The following is a 12,670-nucleotide window of genomic DNA, read 5'->3' on the forward strand; positions in this document are numbered from 1 at the left end:
AGTTACTGTGGCACATCTCATTTTCCTTTATTCCCTGGTGGATGTTTCCCTGAGAATTTGGTACAGATGCTGAACAATAAAGCCTGTTGCAAATTGCTTTCCAACTGCTAGGTAATTACAGCAGATTTTATGCTAAATGTAAAGAATGTACTGCTATTTTTTAATAAAGGGAACATCTTTTCTTATCTGATGCTTTAATACAGACTCATTTGTCTTACTTCCCAGCTGAAGGATAACTTCCAGTCGTTCACACCCAGTTGGAGCTGCTGGCATGCCTGCCTTTCCACATTCTCCCCCAGAATCCGTGTGTTCCAGTGATCAGCTGGAAGTTCAGACCCTGTGTGTATTCAGTAAGTAACTTTAAATATTTAATATGACTCCACGGAGGGTACAGAGCATGTTTCTCTCTGTTCTTGTTACCGAATCAGACAGAATATTTGGTTTCAGCAGGCTCCAAGGATCAACTGCACGTTGTGTCACATTTGTCAGTGTTTACTAACATGACCAGTGACATTATCATCTCTCACATGCTGGGCTGAGTAAACATGAAGATTCTCATCCCTCCTTAGAGGGAGTTTTGTCTCACTGCCTCTGCACAGACGAGCATCTTGTGCTGCAGGAGGAGCGTCACTGATTCCTCTGCAGGGCAAAGCAGATGAGTGGGATGGTGGGATTTGTTTTGTGGGGAAAGACCATGGGCAGAGCGGGGTTTGGGGGATCCTGCTTCCCAAAACGTTGAGCAACTCGATCTCCAGAGGTGTGCTGAGCTGCCCAGTGTGGCACAGGCTCTGCAGCCACGGAGAGGGTGGTGGTACCTGTGCTCCCACCCCAGCCTGGCACTGCTCACACTGACCCTGGGTCACAGTCAAGGTCTGCTATTCCAGTGGCTCAGAGAGAGCTGGGTCAGAGCTACCTGGGAGAACACAGGAGCTGGGAAGGGCTCAGGGATGAGAGTGAGCTGAGCTGTGTTTGAATCCCAGCAGGGAGCTGGTTCCTGCAGAACAGGAGCTGCCTGTGTGCCACTGCACCCAGGCTTGGGCTGGCTGGATTGATGGGAGCAAGGGAAGAGCAGTGTGAACAAGCTCCAGGATTCACTGTGGGGTACAATTCCCTGCTAATCAGGGCCTGCTAATCAGAACCTCCTTCCCTCAGCAGTGCTTTGTGATGCCTTCGTGGCGAACACCTGTGTTTTGTCACAGCAGAGGTGACAAAATGTTACAGAGCTTGGCACGAGGTGAGGGGAGGATGCTGCTGCTGCTGCTGGCTTTTGTTCCCTGGCCAGCTGTGGAGCCTCCATTTCCTCATGCTCCCTCAGATTATTGTGGGCAGATTATTAGGGAGAGCCCCCCAGGCTGGGGAGAGGGTGTGGAGCACTAACTAATTGCTCTGAGGGCAGTGGGACACCATTCCTCAAGAAACTCTGTTGCTGAGCTATGGAAAAGCAGCATTTCTGCTCTGCTCAGGGTAATCTGATAAAGTCAGGGCTTTGTGCTCAGCCCTGGGCTCCTGGAAAGCCCCCATGGCTCTGCTGGGCTGGAGGAAGTGAAGTGGTTCCTTTGCCACGCGATTCAGTGGGAGCGGTGGAACTCACTCAAAGGGTGGGCTTGATGATCCTGGAGGACTTTTCCAACCTTCAGGATTCTATTCTGTGACTCTAAGAGCCCCTGGAGCTGCTGCAGGGGTGCTGGAGTCTCCCCCCTGCTCCCATCACAGCGTGGGGGTGAGCACTTCACTCCCAACCCACGGCGTGGCCTCCGCAGCGCGGGTGGTTTTTGGGGCTGTCATCATCTGCCCTTGCCAATCTGTACCTGGGATCTATTGTAAACCTGCAGCTGAAAGGTATTTTAAACACGTGTCAGTCACTGGAATCTAAAAATTGATCTGAGCCCACACAGGGAGCAGGTGCATGGGAGCAGATCAGAGGAATGTGTTGATTAAAGACGGTGTTTGAAAGAGCAAAGTTACTGCAGTTTGAACTGATGGGGGAAAATGGGATACAAAGCCAACCCCAACATGTAGGAATCTGAATTTCCAACCTGCATGGGAATCAGGAAAACCTACTGTAAAGATGTTTTCCAGGAGAAGGTGCAAGTGTGAAACAAAATATTTAACGTTTCTGTGAAGGAGAGAACTAGTCATGGAGAGGTCATTGAGAGCACGGTATAAAATGATGTTCACAGTTCTCCCAGGGAAAAAAAAAAAAAAAGAAAAGAAAAACCTCAAATTTAAACAAATTAGCCTGGCCAGTAAACCAGAATTTGGTTAATTCTGGTTGTTTAATTCTGTGCAGTTACTTTGACACCTAATGTGATAGTGGTGAAGGGCAATGGGATGTTTCCTGAGGTGCCCAATACTTTCTGGTGGTGTTTCCAGTCATCTCCTGCAAGTACCTTTCCAATGGTTTCCTGACAAGAAGTGGGATGGTGTTTGGGATTTGTTTAATAGCTGGTTTAGCTGCTCCTAGAAAGAGCTGTGTGCTGGTGAAATCCATGGTGCCAGAATGTGCCTGCAATAAAAGCCTCTGCTGAGGGAAAACTGCTCTCAGGCCCTTGTGGATATTGTAGTGAGGTTTAAAATGAAGCTCTGCTGTTGCTGTTTATGACCTGCTTTATCTATTTCCCATTAACTTTTATATGGCTGATTGATGGGAATGCAGAAACAAAGAGGTGCAAACACTGCAGGGTGATTAGCACAGAGGTTTCCAGCTCCTGTTCATCTGCTGTTCAGATAGAGCAGCACCAAATCACCCCTCTGGGAGGGAGGCTCTCCCTGGAGGTCCCCCTGTGTGTGACAGCAGGGCTTCCAGAGCCTGGGAATGCCACCAGCATCCTCCAGTGTGACAAGTGGCTCTGGGAGGAAGCCAGAGGTCTGACCTTCTCCCATGCCTGGTGCTGGCAGAGGTGGCAGATGAGATTAAATCCAATAAGAAGAGGTGAAATGAGATGAGATGGGACAGTCTGGGACAAGGGAGGGCACTCCTGCCCACCCACCAGGTGACACTAGACCCAAAGCAAATACCCACGTGGCTCAGGAGGCAACAGAAGCCCCATCCAGATACTTTCTGACTTCCAATAACGCTGCTGAGTGGTTGAAATGTGCAATTTAACATATGGCTAATAAACTACTAATTAAAACAAATAGGAAACAGTCAACTAATCAAATCTCCTTGTTGCCATATGGCAAAATTCCCTGGCAGCCTCTGAGAGAGGAGTCACCCAGTCCGGGGTATCAACAGGGCCCCAGTGACTCAGCAGGGGATTAGGGAGAGGCAGGGAATTTGGGATGATTATTCACCTAGCTGTCAAACACAAAAAAATCTCCTTTTCTCTATTACTTTGGTTGCTGGGAGGTTTTTACCTCCTCTCCCTGTTTTCCCTGCTGGGACTGGCAGGGTGTATCTGGCAGGTGCCCAGCCCCAGTTCCCAGTCCCAGTTCCCAGCCCGGGCTCCCATCACCTGCTTGCCAGTGGGAGGAGAAGCACATGAAGCATTTGACACACTGCAGTGGCAGCTCAGATGTTCTCCTGGACTACAACACCATTCCAGGTGCTTCCACCTGCCTCCAGGTACTGAGTGTTTGAGATAAATTGTGTAAATTGTGGACTCCCCATCCCTGGAAGTGTCCAAGGCCAGGTTGGACAGGGCTTGGAGCAACCTGGGCTAGTGGAAGGTGTCCCTGCCCATGGCAGGGGGTGGAACTGGATGAGCTTTCAGGTCCCTTCCAACCCAAACTCTCCTGTGATTCTATGAAATACCTGCCAGCAGTCAGCTGGGAGGAAAGTGGCCACTCAGAATCCCAGCAAGCAGAGCTGTTCCCCTGCAGCTGGGGGTGCCAGGCATCCCACTGGAGTCACAGGCTCCAGGAATATTAGCAGGGAAGAGCCTGACAGCAGCTCACAGATGAGGATTTGCCTGCTTTGTGTTTCAGCTGAGAAATGCTGTGTGCTCGTGCATGTGGCAGGAGAGCAGCCGGGTTAAGGATAATTTAGAAGCAGGAAAAAGGCCTTGGAATGATTCAGCAAGAATTAGCTCTGCTCCACACATGGTTTTGATGCCACTTTACGGGCGAGAAAGACACAAGCTCTAGAGCTGAGGGGGGACTTCAGCCTCTCTGCCCTGTTGCATCTTTGCCATTTCTGCCTGGACCACTGACTGCGGGTTCAGTTGTTGTGGTGATGCTGTGATGGGGCTTTTTAGTATAAAGAACAGTATTTAATGACACTGAGGAAGTGGAGGGGCAGGCACTGATCTCTGCTCTCTGTGACCAGGGTCAAGACCCCAGGGAAGGGCTGGAGCTGTGCCAGGGCAGGGTTAGGTTGGGTATCAGGAAAAGGTTCTTCCCCCAGAGAGTGGTTGGGCGCTGCCCAGGCTCCCCAGGGCAGTGGGCACAGCCCCAAGGCTGCCAGACTCAAGGAGTGTTTGGACAATGCTCTTGGGAACAGGGTGGGATTTTGGGGTGTCTGTGCAGGGCCAGCAGTTGGACTGGATGATCCTTGTGGGTCCCTTCCAGCTCAGGATATTCTGTGATCCTGTCTAGTGTTTCACATGTGGAAGTGGTGATAGACTGTCCAACAGGGAGAGAAGGTTGGTTAATTAAGCTACATCTTAGTCAATGATAGGAATTAAGAACAAAACAGGATGTTTGCCCTCTCTCTTTTATTAACTTACTCCAGCAGCAGCTGGATGACTCACAACCTTTGCTGAGGCACAAGGATCCTGTGGTCACGTAGGCTCCACACAGCCAAGCCCCTGCTTTAGCACTGGGGCTCATTTTCTGCATATTTCTACCCCAGAAATTTAATTTGAAATCATTTGCAACAGCTGAGGTTTAAACTGGAGTGATAAGAGACAATAGAGATAGTAAATCCTCCCGTGAGTCATGAAAGCTGTGTGTCCTTTCCTAAATTTATGTGTTCCTATGGAGGGTATCTTTTATCCTCCCTTGAATAGCACTTTCCAGTTCTTAAGTGGAATCATCGTTCATAAAGGAGCTATAACTGGATTTTTTTAGACCTTTTGCCCTTGTCTTGCTTCAGCTTTAAGTCATGTCACGGGGAATATGAATGCAATGTAAAACTTGGTGTTAACAGACCACAGCCATGAGGTGCAGGAAAGGTCATTTGCTATGGGGGAGGTGAGGCCAAAGGTGCCCAAAACATGGATGGTGGGAAAGATTTCTGCAGTGAGACGTCATTACAGGGTTTTATTGGGCTTCTTTTTGCATGTGGCTGGTGAGAGACAAAGCTGGATATTCTGCATGAAGCGACAGAATTATAGCAAAACGTAACAGAAGAGACTTCACAGCCACAGGGAAATGCTGGGCTGGATCCATCAAGGCCCTCAGAGTCCCAGTCATCATCCAGGAAAGCACTTAAGCACCTGCTTTACTGTAAGCACTGCTTAAATCAATGCTGATTTGCTTTGCTGAATCAGGAACAGGGTTCAGGAGTCAGGCTGGGTGCCCCTGTTTTTCATCAGCACAGTGGGTCACTCCTACTTTGAAATCCTCTCCTCTTGAACAGGGGAAGCTTTTGGAGCAGAGAATATTTCTTGGAAACTGTTGGAAACACCCCTGGTAGCCTGGGGTGGAGGAAAGGAGTAAGTCGAGTCACCCAATAAATAATGACAGTAAAAAGGGGGGGCTAAACTTGATAGAAAACATGACTGATTTTCAAAAGTGAGCAAATTAGTCATGAGGCCAGTGTAGTTATGGCCTTTGTGGTGAACACCTCTGTTTTATCACAGCAGAGGTGACAAAATGTTACAGAGCTTGGCACGAGGTGAGGGGAGGATGCTGCTGCTGGCTTTTGTTCCCTGGCCAGCTGTGGAGCCTCCATTTCCTCATGCTCCCTCAGATTGTTGTGGGGAGAATAAATAATGACAGTAAAAAAGAGGGGCTGAACCTGATAGAAAACATGACTGATTTTCAAAACTGAGCAAATTAGTCACGAGCCCATTGTGGTTATGGCAGAGCTACAGGTACGTGGGTGTTTGGCCTTTTGCTGCTGAACAGCCAGTCCCAGGGTGATCACAATTTCCCTTCTGGCCTTAAAAGCTGTTAATGAATTCCTGATCTCCCATGGCCCACCTTCTGTTTGTTTACCTGTGAATTCTGCCTTGCTTCTCCCACTGGGCATCGAGGTGCCCAGCCCTTGGCAGGACTTTGATTCATCCAAAAGGAATGGATTTCTGTCATCTCCAGGTATAAACAACCTGCTCTGAGAGGAGTGGATTGTATAGGAAAGGGACATCTCCCCAGTGATCTGCTGCTTAGTCTTTATAAGAACATTGTTCAATCATATAGACACCTTTATAGATAAATATCACACACGATTTCCTCCAACGAATGTGAAGCCATGGAAGGGGAATTTAGTTACATTAAACAAGTCTTATCCCCCAGGACTGGACTTTCTGTGGCTGGACCTTGAGCTTTCACTGGCATCCAAACCTTAGTTGCTGTCTGCTCTTCCCAAGCTCAAACAGTAGCCAAATGCTTAAACCTACACCATATGGCCTTTTGATTTTACTTTTGGACAGGAGTCAGGTCCCCAGTGCTTCCTCCTAAGTGGGCCAGACAAGCCTGGAGACGACAGGATGCTGGGGAGGCAGGGCTGTGCCCCAAAGGAGCTGCAGGAGATTTAATTTCCCTCCCAAGGGTGTGTCTGGGCCCTGGGAGGGATGAGACAGGCTCGTTTTTCACTTGGAGCAGGGTTGGCAGCAGACAGGCCACCTGCAGCAGCAGGATGCAGAGCACTGAGTGTCTCGTTTGCTCAGGTGTTTCTCCCTCCCACCCTTTACCAAAGACCCCACTGCTGAGGGGTGCTGTGCAGAGAGGTTGTGGAATCCCCACCCCTGGAAGTGTCCAAGGCCAGGTTGGATGAGTCTTGCAGCAACCTGGGCTAGTGGAAGGTGTCCCTGCCCACGGCAGGGGGTGGGATGAGATGATCTTTCAGGTCCTTTCCAATCCAAACCATGCTGTGAATCCCTGATTCCCTCTGTGCAGCACAGATATGATCTGCCCATGGCAGAGGGCTCCGCAGGAAGGGGTTTTCCAGACTTAAGCCCCTGGGTTCAGAGAAGTCACCCAGCAGGAGATCATAGAATCATAGAATCAGCTGGGTTGGAAGGGACCTCTGACATCATCAAGTCCAACCCTTGATCCAACCCCGCTGTGGTTCCCAGCCCATGGCACTGATGCCACATCCAGTCTCTTCTTAAAAACCTCCAGGGATGGAGAATCCACCCCCTCCCTGGGCAGCCCATTCCAATGGCTGAGCACCCTCTCTGCAAAGAAATTCTCCCTGATATCCAACCTAAACCTTCCCTTCCACAGCTGAAGACCCAGCCCTCTTGTCTTGCTGAGAGTTGCCTGGGAAAAGAGACCAACCCCCCCCCGGCTCCCCCCTCCTGTCAGGGAGTTGCAGAGAGTGAGGAGGTCTCCCCTGAGCCTCCTCTTCTCCAGGCTGAACAGCCCCAGCTCCCTCAGCCTCTCCTCACAGCACTTGTGCTCCAGTCCCTTCCCCAGCCTTGTTGCCCTTCTCTGGACCTGCTCCAGCCCCTCCATGTCCTTCCTGAGCTGAGGGCCCAGAACTGGACACAGCACTCCAGGGGTGGCCTCACCAGTGCTGAGTCCAGGGGCAGAATCACTTCCCTGGACCTGTTGGCCACCCTGTTCCTGAGCCAGGCCAGGATCCATTGGCCTTCTTGTCCCCCTGGGCACACTCTGGCTCCTGTTCAGCTTCTTGTCAGCATCTCTTTTTGCAGCAGCTCCCAGGTCTGTTCACACACCATAAAACCTTGTGAACCCTCAGCAACCACCTCACTCCCTCATCCCTGTGGTGTGGAGCCTGAGCTCTGGTTCATCAGTGCACAGGTACCACGTCAGAAACAACCCAATCCCATGGGAATTACCCCAGGAGCCCCTGCCCAGAGCTCTCTGTAATCATCATTTTCTGTCTGTGCCTCTGCACCCTCCCCAGCTCTCTCTGCCCAAGATCAGGACACAGCTTTTGGTTGATGGTTTTGGTTTTTCCTACCCTGTTTTTAAGGGAGCCCACACCCATTTAATTTCTCATCAGGGTTCAGAGTGCTCCTAATCATCCCCCTGAGATTAATTAGCCACCAGTGAAGGTTCAGTCATTTTATTTCAATCATTTCATTTCAGTCATTTCAAGGCATCACTGGCAGATTCCTCAGCTGAGGTCTGAACACTTCTCACTTAGTCCTGCCCCAAAACGTGCTGACAATTAGGTCTATCTGGGAAATGTCCACAGCATGTCCACAATGCTTTTTTGGTTTATTTATCTCCCAGAGTTGAAACTCTGGGAGGTTTGCAACTGATACTAAAATCAAACATCTCATTGTTCCCTTTCCCTGCACAAGTCACTTTAGAAAGAGCCTGGGTGAATGTCCAGGGGTTCTGTTAATCATTTGTTCTGCACTTCAACCATATAAAACAAGAAAGTTGGGAGTGAAAAAACCACTGGGGAAAGTGCAAACCTGTGGCCACAGGGCTCCAGACTGATCTCATGTACTTTCACAAGAACCTCTGGGCTCTGAGGCTTGAAGGGAAGATTTGAAGAATGACAATGAGGTCATTTTTTCAGATATTCCCAGACTGCTCTTCAATGTTTGATGAGCAGCACTGGGGCCCTTGATGGAAAATGACTCCTGAGTTTTATAGGTTTTTTTAGTTTGCTCTAATTTTTATTTATTCCAGTCTCATAAGGTGTTTGAAGAGGCTTTTTCCTAACTTTGGAGAGGTGATCTGGGCTTGCTGAAAGCCTTGTCTCCACAAAAGCAAGGCTGTGTGATACAGGTCTGTCCTTGCCTCGCTCTTGCTGGCAGTGTCTGAAGTGGTGAGTGATAACACCCAGTAGTGCTGCAAATGCTCAGCAGAAGTGATCAGATGCCTTTAGTATCTCCAGTGGAGAGTTCATCTCCTGCCTTCTCTGTGATTCAGTAAAAATACCCTGGCATCAAATATTTATGGAACACAAATTAAGATTTAGGCCCTCGGATACCGGGGCTGGGTAACGATGGGTTTATGGGTGTTGAGGGGCTGGAAATGGGCTGGGACGAGGCACAGGGGGCTGCTGGAGGCCAGGCAGTGCTGGCACATGGCCCTGCTCACTCCTCTGCCCCACCAGCAGTGCAGCCTCCTGCCTTGCCCTGGGAGCAAAGGGGTTTGTTTGACATTTGCAGAAAATTCCTGCCGGGCACACGAAGGGCTGTGAGCAAAGCAGGGTCGGTCCTGCAGTGACTTCAGCCAGGGGTGAACGAGTGAGATGCTTCTTTCTGCTCTGGAATTAAGGTAAAATGTGTAATCCAAGGGAATGTGGGCTTGGGACCCCTTTTTTTAATCAGTGAATCACAGTTTGGTTGGAAGGGACCTTGAAGTTCATCTCATCCCACTCCCTGCCATGGGCAGGGCCACCTTCCACTAGCCCAGGTTGCTCCAAGCCCCATCCAACCTGGCCTTGGACATTTCCAGGGATGGGGCAGCCACAGCTTCTCTGGGCAACCTGTGCCAGGGCCTCCCCACCCTCCCAGGGAAGAATTCCTTCCCAATATCCCATCTAACCCTTCCTCTGTCCATGTGAAACCATTCCCCTTTGTCCTGTTGCTCCAGGCCCATGTCCAAAGTCCCTCTCCAGCTCTTTTGGAGTCCCTTTAGGCACTGGAAGGGGCTCTGATGTCACCCCAGAGCCTTCTCTTCTCCAGGTTGAACAATCCCAACCCTCCTGGCCTTTCCTCACAGGAGGAAAGTCTCTCCATCACTCCAATCATCTTTGTGCCCCTTTTCCTGGCACACCCTCTTTCCCCAAAGACCCGGGGTGGGGTTTCTGCTCCCTTCCTCTTCCTCCATCCCTGTGGCTGGGGAGTTCCCAACGTTGTTCCCAGGGAGCTCGGGGCTGTCTCTGGGAGTGACAAACACCCCATGGACCACCTGCCCCTGCCCTGGGGTGGAGGGTTGGTGTCACCAGGTCAGAGTGGGCCCTTGCAGCGTGGCCACAGGAAATCTTGGTGCTCTGCAGCTGGGGGAGGCTCTGCTGCCTGTTACTGGAAGTTCTCTGGGTTCCTTTCCCCATCCCAGTGTTTTATTCCGGTCGGCACATGGTGGTTCCACACACATCCCTTCCAGAGCCTCACCTGATCCCTGCTGGGCTCAGAACTGCCAAAGCTCTACCTGGCCATTAGTGAGGTACCTAATCCAGCAGCTAAATATAGAACTGCCAGAGCTCTCCCTGAACCTGTGCCAGCACGGGGAGAAAATCAATGTCCTTCCTCACACAGCTCCTTGACAGGCCTTTGCTCCCAGACTCTTATCTGGGCCTGGCACTGATTCCCAGATATTCCTTGATTCCCTTTAGAAAGCCCAGAGCCACCAGTGCCTAATGCAGAGCTGACCCTTCCCTGGAAAAGCACCTCTTCCCTCCCTCCAGGGCTCCAGCTTGTTCTCCCAGGTGAGATCCCAGTATTGAGATCTGCAGTGGTGCAGCCGGGCTTGGTATTTGTTCTTAAATTATATTGTTTCCTTGTGTACTTTTAAAGTAAAGGTATTTGCTTCTCTCTGGTAAGGCTCAGTATCCTTTTGGCATTTCAGAAAAGGTGGGCAGGATGAATTATTCATTTGAAAAGTGTGTGACATTATGATGGAGCTCCAGCAAAGTACATTTAAACATTACAAAATAGGATGAATCAGTTTAAACTCATCTGAGCTTATCATATATCAGATGAAATGACTGATATAAAGGCTAAAAAGGAAGAAAAAAAGCTCTTCTCAAACCATTTCTAAATTAGACTCCAAAACCACACCAAATACAAAAGAGGGTTTATTTTCAGATCATTAAATGCCAAAAGGTTTAGGGAAAATTGATGAAAATACAGAGTTAAACCCCTCTTTGCTAAAAAGCAATACAACTCTTAGAACTGGGCTGATGTACATCCCTGAAAGCAGGAAAGGGACACACCAGGGTGGATCCCTGGGGATCTGAGGACACAGATTCCTCAGGAGAACTCATGTAGATGAGAAAAGGAAAAGCTCTGGTTGAAGCCTAAAGAATAAGGTGGTGAAAATCAGCAGAAAGGACCTCATGGAGGTGCTCCAGGAGTCTCCTCAGGTTTGTGTCTGCTCTGTCTCCTTTATTCTGAAGTTTTTTTTTTTCTGAAAATACAAATATTAGTTTTTTTCTAAATCCCTCTGCAAAATCTCCTTCTGCCTGCATCCAAACAGGAGGATCCCTTTACCTGTAAAAGGGATGTCTGGAAGTGCAGAGCACTGGGAACAGGATGTTCAGACTCAAAATTTATACAGCCCTCGTTATTTTCATGAAAATTCTGTCTTAAAAAGTCAAATTCGGGGGGGAAATCCACTCTAAGGAGTCCTCTAAGCAGAATTTCTGCTTGTCTTTATGCTTTAAATATTGCTTTTTGGTGACAATTGTTGTCCTCCCTCCCAGGGCAACTGCACTCCCAGTTGAACTGAGCACAAGAGGAGTCTCCTTGAGGCTCCTGCTCAGACCTGCCTGGTTTGGGGTCTGGATCCTGATTATCCTGACTCTTTTGGGGAGGCCAGGCTGCAATTCAGCTGAACCCTTCATTCCAGCCTTCCTGCACATTTTTTTCCCTCAGATTTCCCACTGTGCTAAAATTTCCAGGCTCTGGTCCAGCTGCTCCATCATCTTTTCTTCCCTGTCCCTGTTGGATGAGGAACCCCCAGGAGCTGCTCCTGCCCCCTCCCTGTGCTGCTTTGATCTCTCCAAATATTTATTCCACTCCCACTTTTCTTTAAACTTTCCAAACAACTAAGTTTTTTCCCCTTTTCCTAAAACCGATCTTAACATGCAGGAGTTACTGCAGGAATAACACAGATGTTGCAGGAAGAGCTGAGAGGCAGGGTTTTGGTTCCCCTCACGATTTAATGGAGCTGTTCTGCTTTACCCAAATCCCCTGGAAAACTCCCTTAAAGCTCCCTGCTGATGGATGTAAACCCAAGGTCTGACTCCTTGAGATCACCGGGATGAAAGGGAATAAAAGCACAGGTGTTCTCGTGAGCAGGAGCTCCAAAAATCCACCCAGTTCAGCATCCTGTCACTCCCAGTGACAAATGGGCAAAAAAAAAAAGACCCTGAACAAGGGAAAAACCTGCCACCGAGGCCATTCCTCTCTGAATTCAAAAGAATTATAACCTTTTCTAAGTTGACGTTGTCTTATTTTGACGACGAGTCCTGGGTTCCGATAGAAATGTCGGTTCTTTCTGAAAAGGCAGCTGAACTCCTGCTCCCAGGGATGTGTTGTGGCCCCAAATCCCTGAGGTTTAATCATGTGGAGGTGCATCCAGTGACCTGTTGGTTGAATTTGTCCCTTTGATTCGAGGCCTCTCAGCCCCTTCCCCTCTCGTGTCTGTAAGACCGGTGGGAATTGCCCCTTCTCACCTGGGGCTCTTTCCCTCCTCCTTCAAGGTGCACTTTCTGAAGAACACGGCCAGGCTTTGATCCAATCAGGTTCAGAAGGCAGTAATTGCATTCTGCCAGGCTAAATTTCCTTGCAATTCCAATTGGATGCAGTGCTGCTCATTAGGTGAGGTCCTAATCGCCTGCACCGTGTTGCTGTGCAACAACTGCTCCAATTAATCCCCTGGGTCAGGAGACTGAGAGAGTCCTCCTGTA

General features: G+C 49.4%; 1 protein-coding gene across 6 annotated transcripts in view; it reads right to left on the reverse strand.

The window, feature by feature from the left end:
• The window catches only part of KCND3 (potassium voltage-gated channel subfamily D member 3), a 133,208-nt gene that overhangs the window by 80,244 nt on the left and 40,294 nt on the right, over positions 1 to 12,670 (reverse strand). The gene's annotated exons all lie outside the window — the stretch shown is intronic.

The sequence above is a fragment of the Manacus candei genome, unplaced genomic scaffold, assembly GCF_025592945.1.
Source record: "Manacus candei isolate 608988 ecotype Guabito, Panama unplaced genomic scaffold, ASM2559294v1 h1tg000073l, whole genome shotgun sequence".
In the NCBI taxonomy this organism is placed as follows: Eukaryota; Metazoa; Chordata; class Aves; order Passeriformes; family Pipridae; genus Manacus; species Manacus candei.